Here is a 10,045-nt window from a genome sequence, read left to right as displayed (position 1 = left end):
ATCAAATGTTTGATTGAAACTAGAAAGGCTGGAATCTGTGAACTTTAGTGATTCTCTTTGCATAAGTGTTCGGTCTGTTCTAGTCTTAAGAAAGTGGGTATGAGAAAATGAGAGTTTGAGGTTGAGAGTGAAATTGGTCAATGGAGAGAGTCTGAATAAGTGTAATTAGACCTGTTAGAACCTTTAAGTTTCTCTAAAATGTGTAAAAAGTAGGAAAATGGATTTTTGGTCATTGAGTTGTGATTCTACAGAATTTAGGGGTTTAATCTGATACGAAATCCTTTAGAATGATGTTAGAAAGGTATAGACATACTTGGTGAAGTGTAAACTGGTATGTAAATTCAAGTATGGAGGATTAGAACTTGGGAAAAATATTTAGTTTTGGTAAAAGCTAGCATGACCATAATTCTACAGAAGTTATGCAGAATTATGCAGAAAGCTGAGCGTTCGATGTTGACCGCTCGGCCATGTTCATGTACTCAGTCATAACTGAGTTCGGTCTCTTTAGAGTCTTGTCCGTTCATGACCATTCGGTCTTAAGTGGGTGGTCGGTCTCTTAAATAGTGTTCGATCTTATACTAACTTTCGGTCTCTTAGTAGCGCCCAGTCTTGCATTAGTATTTGGTCTAATATAAGTTTTTGGTCTAACAATAGTACTCGATTTGTATTGGTGTTCGGTCTTAACCGCGTTCGGTCTCTTATGGGCCTTACTGTTAATGACCGTTCGATCATGCTTTAGTGATCGGTCCTACCTGAGTATTCAGTGTAAGTTTAGAGTGTTCGGTCTAAGTTCATAGTGTGCAGTCTAAGCCTTACGTGTTCTTCCTAAGTATTAGTTTCGGTCTAAGTTAAATAGTATTTGGTCGGTCTAGTGTTCGACCCTCAGACTGTATTCGGCTCATGTTTGATCCTTACTCTTTGAATGACCGTTCAATCATATTTACATGTTATGAGTATTATCCGTTCGGTCTTGTTTATAGGATAAGTTGATCCCTTCCGCTCGGTCCTGTTCTTTGGGTAGTGAGAAATCGTTCGTTTTCCAACATTCACAGGGTGCTCGTTCTTTTATGTGACTTTTATGGTTATTTGATAACTTATTACATTTATTATATGAATCTACTGAGAATGAATAAGTGAATAAATATTTCAATAAAGTAGTATGTTTCAAGTTGGTATGGAAGAGAATTCCAAGGAGGAATGTCTTAGTGAATGGTCATGGAAATGGTAAAGTATGAATTGGATAGTGAAATTCACGACGTTCATCTTGAAATTTTAATGATTACTAGTTCTCAAGTAGAGATGGGTAAGTCATGTCGTGAGAATGTCAAGAGGTCCTAGCCCAGAGGGTATCTTGGGTGAGGTATAACAGACTAACCTCGGGTGGCAGCTGATGGGTTTCCAGTTACTACACCCACGGGTGCAAGAACAACCTCAAGCTACATATTCATACAATTCGGATGGTCAAGTCAAGTGGTCGGTCTTTGCCTGAATTAATGTGTTCGATCATTACCTGTTTGAGTGATCAATCATTGCCTGATTTTAAGTGTTTGGTTGTTGTATGCTTATGTACTTGCTTTATGTGTATGATTAGTATGATTAATTAAATTACTCTATCTTACCATTCTTTTCTATCTTGTTTATGTTGTTGTTAGATGTTTCTTTTTTGCAATGATCACCTTGTGGGTGTGAGCAGAGGGAGATGGGTGTTCGCTGGAGCAGACTCTGGATGACGAGGACCCGGTTGTTTAGACTAGGATCGTTCGGTCATATGTAGATAGTTTTGTATGAACCATTCGGTTAGGTACATAGTTTTGTAAAAAGGTTGAACTCTCTCTGTAAAATTTTAAATTTTATGGTTATTTCAGAATAACTGTAAGGTTAACTTTATTTCCAATAGCTATCTTACAATATTATTATTGGATAACTCCTTTATATAGTTTTATGCTATATTTTTGAGATGTTACACATCATAATTAAAACTCTAAGTTAATACATATATTTAAATATATAAATTGTATTTTAAAATTAATAATTTAAATTATAATAAACAAATTACAAAGATAATTGTAAAGACTTGAAAATTTAGGCTGAGGCTGTTGGGGCTTGTGTGAGGTACCCAGGCCCTAAAGGTTAAGACCCTGACCTTAGAAGGGGCTATCAGAAATCTGATTTCATAAGCCAACTTACCTTTCTCTCTCTAAACCCCAAGTTCCTCAAATGCTCTGCCTTCTATCTAGATTTCCAGCAAATTGAACCGTTCAATCTTGTTTTTGAAGGTATTCAAGTGTTCACCGCGTAGAGAGCTCCATTTCTATCAAACGTTTTCTTCGTTCCGACTGGTAAGTCGTCTTCCCCTCTTTCTCCGTTGTTCTTGAGCCTAAGGCATGCGATTTTGTGGGTTGCATGTGCTATGTGTATCTTTCTTTCGATTTCTCTGTTCACCCTAGCTCAAAGGGATGTTGTCATCACCACTTTGGTGATCTGTAGGTCCTGCAAGCTCAACTCTGTGTTGGGAAGCACTATTAGGGCATCTCCTTTGAACTGTTCTATGTAACCACCACGGTAAGGGGAGCTAATTATTTTTGTATGAATTTATTTTATAAATAATATATGCATGTGAATGTTGAACTGGTGTGCTCTTGTGAAACTGTGTTATAACTTTTATTGTATTAGGTGTTATAATTGAAACTGTGGAATTGTGCATGTTGTGATATGATTATTTTAATCTGTTTTGAATGAGTTGATCTCTGGAAATGATGTGTGCTGAATTGTTATTTGATTGGGATGAGTTGGTAGGCTGAAATTGATCTAGTTGGAGGGTCTGGAGTAAGGGCTCTATGATAGCATGTATATGGGTATTAAATAGGTGTGCATGTACTGTTTAAGGTTGCTGTGAGAGGAAGTGAAATATTAAAATTAGGCATTTCAGATTTGGAGCATAAGAGAACAAGGTAGATAACTTAGATAAATCAAATGGGGTGGTTGAGAGCATTTTGTTGGTAGGATAAAGGGGACTTAAAAACCTGATTTGGCATATCCCTAATCATAGAGCAGCCTTGGCCTGGTCCAGTACGTTGTGACTAGTCATATGTGCTAGCGTCGAAGGTGAGTCTGATGTGTTCAGACATCTGAACCCTTTTCGGTGACCAATTGGGTAGGAAGGGAGTGTTGAAAGGGAAAATGTCTCATTTTTGTGGTAATTAGTTAGAAAGCTTAGCAAACAGGAACCATTTTGGGCATGTGAAGGGAAGTGAGGGAGTGATTCTGAGTCCTCAGGGTTTTGGGCACATTTGATCTGTATAGGCAGTTTGGGTAAGTCTATTTAGACTTGTTAAGCTTATAAAATTGAACCAAAACTTGCTAGAATTGGTAAGTAAGAAATGGAGTCCCTAAGTCCTGGAAATTGGTTAATTAGAGATAGATACAAGCCTAAATCCCTTCAAAATCACTATAGGAATGTGTAAAATCCATTTAGACACAATTAAATGAGTCCATATCACGAATTAGGGGTCTTAGAAGTTGGGGAAGAGGTCTAGAACGAATTTCGGGGTGTTGGGTTGTCAAAATCTGCAGAATTTAGCTTCCCCTGCAGACAAAATTCACTTAGCGCACAAGGGGGGTGTGCTGAGCGAATTATGTGCGGCAGATTGAGTGTTTTTTATGTTTTTGACGTTTTGGGAGTTCTGGACGTCCGTTTTGGACGTTCTTTAGGTCGCTTTGGGAGTTTTGGATCCTTCAGAAACTGTTGGTGATGATTTCAAAGTCATTTTCTTTGTCTAAGTATGATTTTATTGGGTTTTGTGTTCTTTAGTTGTACTGCTGAAACTGTTATTGTTTGGTAGTGTACATAGAATGATTTCATACAATTTCTGATGACTTGTTGGGTTGTTTGTGGTCTTTTTAAGTGTAACTAGTGTTATATATATATATATGTTTGTATGCAATGTAAAGTTGAAGGGTTACATGTACATGGTTCTATATGGATTCAATGTGATAATGTTATGGTATTTGGTGGTTCATGTCTTGAGTTAAGTTTCAAAGTGAAAGTATGGTTGATGGACGTAATTCCATGATCCTCAAGGGAGGTTACATGGTGGTGCCCTGTGGTTTGTTGTGATTGACCGTATGAATGGCCAGAGTGTCCTTATGGGGTTTATCCTGACATTCTAATGATCATCCATGCTCAAGTAGAGAGTGATGAGTCATGTGGTGAGAATAACAAGATGTCCTAACCCATATGTTCTTGGGTGAATTATAACGGACTAACCTCGGGTGGCAGTTGATGGTTTTCCAGTTACTACACCACTCGGGTGCACAAACCCCTGGAACTTGACATTTCATACTAGTCCGGATGGTCAAATCACGTGGTCGGTCATTAGTATTAGAATAATGCATTTGGTCATAGTTTGTACGGTGTTATGGTCCTTGCATGCTTGAAGTACTTGGTTGCTACATGCTTATGTATTGGTTAAATTGGTACGAGTCAAGTTTAGAATATCACATGTTAAGATGTATGCTTTAAATTGGTATTGAAGGGAGTTTACTCTTATATGTATATGCTCCTATGATGCATGCTTTTTGTATAATTAGCTCACCCTTACTTTCTTGTTGTGTGTTGCTTGGGTATGTTTTCCTTGCGATGATCATCCACTTACTCTTGATAGGGATGGCAGTGCTGCAGTTTAGTTCACTAGGCTTAACTTGTTTAGTCCTTTTATTTTGAAGAGCTTTGCTTTATTTCAAGTTTTAAATTGCTTGTATTTTCAGGGAGAAACTTTAATACTCCACTTCCAAATTCTAAGTACTGTTTAAGGATGACTGTAATCATATTACTTTTAACTGTTTTCTAGTATTATTCATGGTGACTCCTTTCTTATATTATATATCTTTATAATATAATTGGGATGTCACTATGATAAAAAAAAATAGCTTAAATAAATAAGATTTTTTTTTTTTATAAAAAAAAATAATGTATGAAATATTCAACTAAAAGGAAACAATATTAAAAATATCTAGCTAAAAGAGTGACAAAAAAGTAAGAATCTCCACTTTATCTTATATATTCCATTTGTAATATAAAAATAAATATCTGATAATCCTATAATTCAAATATATTTCAAATTTCCAATTTCCTTTTTATTAAACACTTTTAATCCGTATCTATTTTTCATATTTTTCGTGGATTGATTCCTGCTCTTTTATGAATGTTTAGTCATTTTCATTATCAACATTTACAGATAAAATGTTGAGTGCAAATTTTAAATAGAAAATTATTAGTTATTATTTTATATTTTTAAATAAAATTTAATGAGATTATGATGTTGTGTATTTTGAACAATATTTTTAATTTAAATTTTATACATAAAATATATTGTATACTAAAACTATAAATTTTTACAATAATATAATATTTAGAGGTGTCTTGTAGTTGCTTATTTAGATGTATCATATAGTCCTCTTATGTTATCTGGATTTTTAATTTTCGTTAATGGTTAACGATCTTCAAATGGAGTCTAGCGTCATAGATCATTGAAGCTCTTGTGATTTTAATTTCTTTTGATGTTCCAAAGTCTTGAGATATAGCTTATCATCATCCAATTTATCTATCTAGACAATTCTACTTCTTCTTTTTTTTTAATTCAAAAGCAACATTATTTAATTAAAAATATATTTTTTTTTGGAGCAAAATGAACAATTTTACTATAACTAATGTGTATCATAGATAACCATTTCAGTTCAACTAAAACAATAATTTTTCATCATTTCAATACAAAAATATCATCATAAACTTCAGAGAATTTGCAACACCTTCGATTTCTTATCGAACAAAAGTCAAATTCTATTGCTTACCTGAAAAGCATAGTTATCAATCACCATAGAGACTTCACACAAATCAATCTTCACATGTAACTCTAGTATATTTGTAAAATTGGTTGAATGGTTGTATTGTCTTCTACACAAAGAATACTATAGTGGATTCAGATCTTTAGAAAGATAAAAGATGTGGTTAAAATTGTAATAAGAAAACGAAAAAGATTTAGAGAAAAAGTTTAGAAAAATAAAATTCGTTTTAATTAAGTTATATTTATAGTTTAAATTTTTAATAATAAAATACTCAGATATTACTTATAAAATAATATATATTTTAATCTAGTTTTGAAAATCTAATATAACATCTCATTTTTTATAATATAATTATATACTAAAATATTCTTTTACCGAAATAGTAATTCGCATAACACAAAACAAAGTATCAAATTTTGAGAAAAATAAATTAAAAATTTGTATATTAATAAACAGCAAAAACATATATAAAATTTTGTTATGATCAACAATGAAACTATAATGTTGTTTTTCTTTGAGAATTTACGATTATAAAATAACACACTAGTACAAAAAAGACTTTCTAACGTGTCTATCATACTTCAGTATTTTACGACACCAAAGTATAAAAAGGTGCAGTGACATTTTCACAATTATCACGAACATATATGTATCGATTTACAAAAACTCGAAGTCATTAGTTACTTTTGACCTCAGATAAAAAGAAACAGAAGCCTAAAAAGATGCAAATAAGTACAACTTTTCAAATTTAATGTCAAAATAGGATCTATGACATAGGATCGTGCAAAACTGTCAATTTTAGACATTTTAACCGTCAACTTTCTAACAAGACCTATGGCTTCAATTCTCTGCATAACTGCTATGATAGGGTCTTCTAAAACTGTCAATTTCAGACTTTTCAACTAATGGTTTTCTGGACAGGACTTATGGCTTCGGTTCTCTACAGAACTGCTGCCATAAGATGTTGACATTTCCTTGTAGGTTGACTTTTCAACTTCTAGGAAAAACCTATGGTCTCGATTGTTATGAAAATTGATGCCATAGACTGAATAGACTTCGGTTGTACCATGAACCGAGGCCTAAAGTTTGAAACAAATTTCAAAATTACTAATGAAAATATATATTATTTTTTGGGAGACTTTAGGCAGCGGTTCTTAGTAGAACCGAGGCCATAGAGTTCTTATTGCCTTGGTTATTAAAATAGTCGAGGTAATATGTGTTCTTAGGGGTACATTTCGTGAAATGAAAGACCCTCTTTCACAATTTTCTTCTTCATTTTCTCTGTGTTTTCTTCTTTGTTTTCTTTATTTCGTTGCTCTCTTCATCTCCATTGTCCAATGTCGTTACTATGCCTCAAATGGTGTTTTTTTGTTTTGTGACCATTAGAACTTGTCTGAAGCTGTTTGTGAGTGTTATTTTTCGTTGTTCGTGAGCGCGATTCTCCGTGATTTGTGGTGAGTTTGTTTTGGTTTCTGAAACTAATATGTTGTTTGTATTTGTGTCCAGGTATTGTTTTTGCATGTGGGATTTTTTATCGTTCTAAAACACGAGTTGTTGCGTTGTTCTCTATTATGTTTAAAATTTACTCTTTAGTAGGAACATATAATTTTATATAAATTTGTAGTATATTGTCATTTTTTGTATGTTGAATATGTGATTAATTGTTGTTTAATTATATTGTTGTATTGAATTAGCCTTAGTTTTTCGTTTGAGATTCAAAACAAAATTATTTATTGTCTCCAAGTTTTTTAAAGAAATGTATTTTTTTTAAAATGAATATGAGATGAGACAGTAATAATAATTTGAAGTATTGAATCTTGAATTGTTCGATTGAATAGTTTAAGAAGAATAATCATTTTTTCATAATTTACTAATGCATATAAATTTTAATATACATGTCTTAAAATTCATGAATATCTTGTAGCTATGCTTTGTATTAATCTTCAGATGCATATTTGATTGTGATTTTTAATCACTTTCATTTCGTGTAACTTGAAAACCAATGCAACTGTGTTTTGTATTGATCTTCAGGTGCATATGTGGTCAATACTTTCTTATAATTGTTTTTTAGCTATCTTTGTTAATTAATTATTATTGTAATGACATATTATAGTGTAATAAACAAACCGAATCATATGAGTACAGTTACTATGTAATGAATTGAATGATGACAACTATTTATGTCCATATTATAAGTGACTGAGAAATAGTAATATTTGCATTTGATAAAAAAAATGTCCTTTGTTTGGAAATTATATATACTAATTAAATTCATTGTGTTTTATGCATAGATTTAAGACTCTTGTACCACTTCCCAACTTGTCCCTTAATTTCACAAGGAAAGCCTTTGCAAAATATATCATATATTTGTACAATAGTATGTAAGTGTTAAGTTATAATATTATGTACATTAGAATATGAAAGCATTGAGCTTTTGTGAAATATATATAATTATTTTATTGAAAAATATATTCTGATCATTATTTGTGATATACGTATTTTATATATTATGCATGTTTGATTATTAGATTCTTGTAATGTAGGATGTTACAAAAACAAAACCACATTTAAAAAAATGATAACTTTCAACCGCAGTTGTAATAAAAATCGAAATAGAAAATAATTTATGACCTCAATTATTGACCCAATCAAGGCCATAAATCTTTACAATTACAAAATAATTAAAATAAAACTAGACCTATGACACAAGTTTTTTAGAAAACCAAAGAAAATAGTCTATAATACCGGTTATGATTATTTTATTAAAAAATATATTATGATAATTATTTGTGATGTACGTATTTTATATATTATGTAGTTTGATTATGAGATTCTTGTAATGTAGGACATCACAAAATTAGGACCATATTAAAAAAAATATGACTTTCGACCATAATTATAATAAGACCATAATTATAATAAAAATGGAGGTAGAAAATGATTTATTATATTAGAAACACATAAACTTATTTATAAAACCAATTTATGGTGGTCGAAAAATAAATAAATTTGATTGCTAAAAGAATTCAAATGACTTTCTTTAATGTTGGCTGGTAACTTTCTCTCATCTAGAGAAACTATAATGAAACTTGCATTTTAATAATTATTTCGTAACTAACTTTAGTATATTTGTATCACTTTTTAGCTAATCTTTTAATTCTAAAGGACATAAACAAGTATGTCTTCATGATACATATCTCAACCATTTAGTTCTATTGATAGGCAACATTTTGATTATATGGACAACCTTTAAAAAACATACATTATAGGAACTAAAACATGCTACTCGAGCTTAGTTGATGTTTTCAATAAAAAAATTTTGAACTATAGTTTTACAAACTCAAAATCCAACAAACTATTATTCATTCAAATAGTTTTTTGCAGTCAAAATTGCCTATTAAAGATCTAGGATGTCCAAGCCATTTCCTTGGAATTGGGCTTGTACATACTGAAAATGACTTATTTCTTATACCGGCATCAATACGTTTGTGATCAATTACACAATGAAAGCAGGTGAATTAACTAATTTCTGTGATATTTCAAAGGTAACTTTATCTTGGTTGCTTATGTAACCTTCAATTATGATTTTTTTATGACTTAAATTCAAGTGGAGATTCAAGAAACATGAACTTACTTCTCCATAACCGTTTATTTGGAACTCAATGACATTTACTGCTTGAAAAAAAAAAACCAATTGATAAGTCATCAAATGAAAAAAAATATTTTTGAGTTAATATTCGGATAGTGTTGAAAAAAAAGAAAAAGTAATATTGTTTTGTTTTTAGTAGTGGTTAAGGGTAGGTGTAAAATAAGTGGCATTGAGTATGTTCGTGGATGATGGCTTGACCTAACAAAGATATGAAAATGTGGAACAAGAAAACTCTGAATCTGTCTGTGATTACCCATCAGAAGTTTTGTGACTGCTTACTTATTTCCTTTTTAAGGTGGAATGAATTAGCATCATAATTAATTATCACTTCCAATCTTGTATTGCTTTGCACCAAGAAAATCACTTTCTCATCATCTCACCATCATCTCCTTCTATATACTTCTTCTACGTTGACCACTTCCCATCCAAATCCATTTTCAATCCAATCCTTTGTTCTCTATTTCAACTGTGGGGGACCATCCTCTCACCCTGCCTTCCTTCTACTGTACCACCCTATATAACAAAATAAATCTTTCTATCATTCAATTTTTT

This window comes from Vigna radiata, chromosome 7 (genome assembly GCF_000741045.1).
Source record: "Vigna radiata var. radiata cultivar VC1973A chromosome 7, Vradiata_ver6, whole genome shotgun sequence".
Taxonomy (NCBI): Eukaryota; Viridiplantae; Streptophyta; class Magnoliopsida; order Fabales; family Fabaceae; genus Vigna; species Vigna radiata.
Note: the sequence above shows the minus strand (reverse complement) of the source record.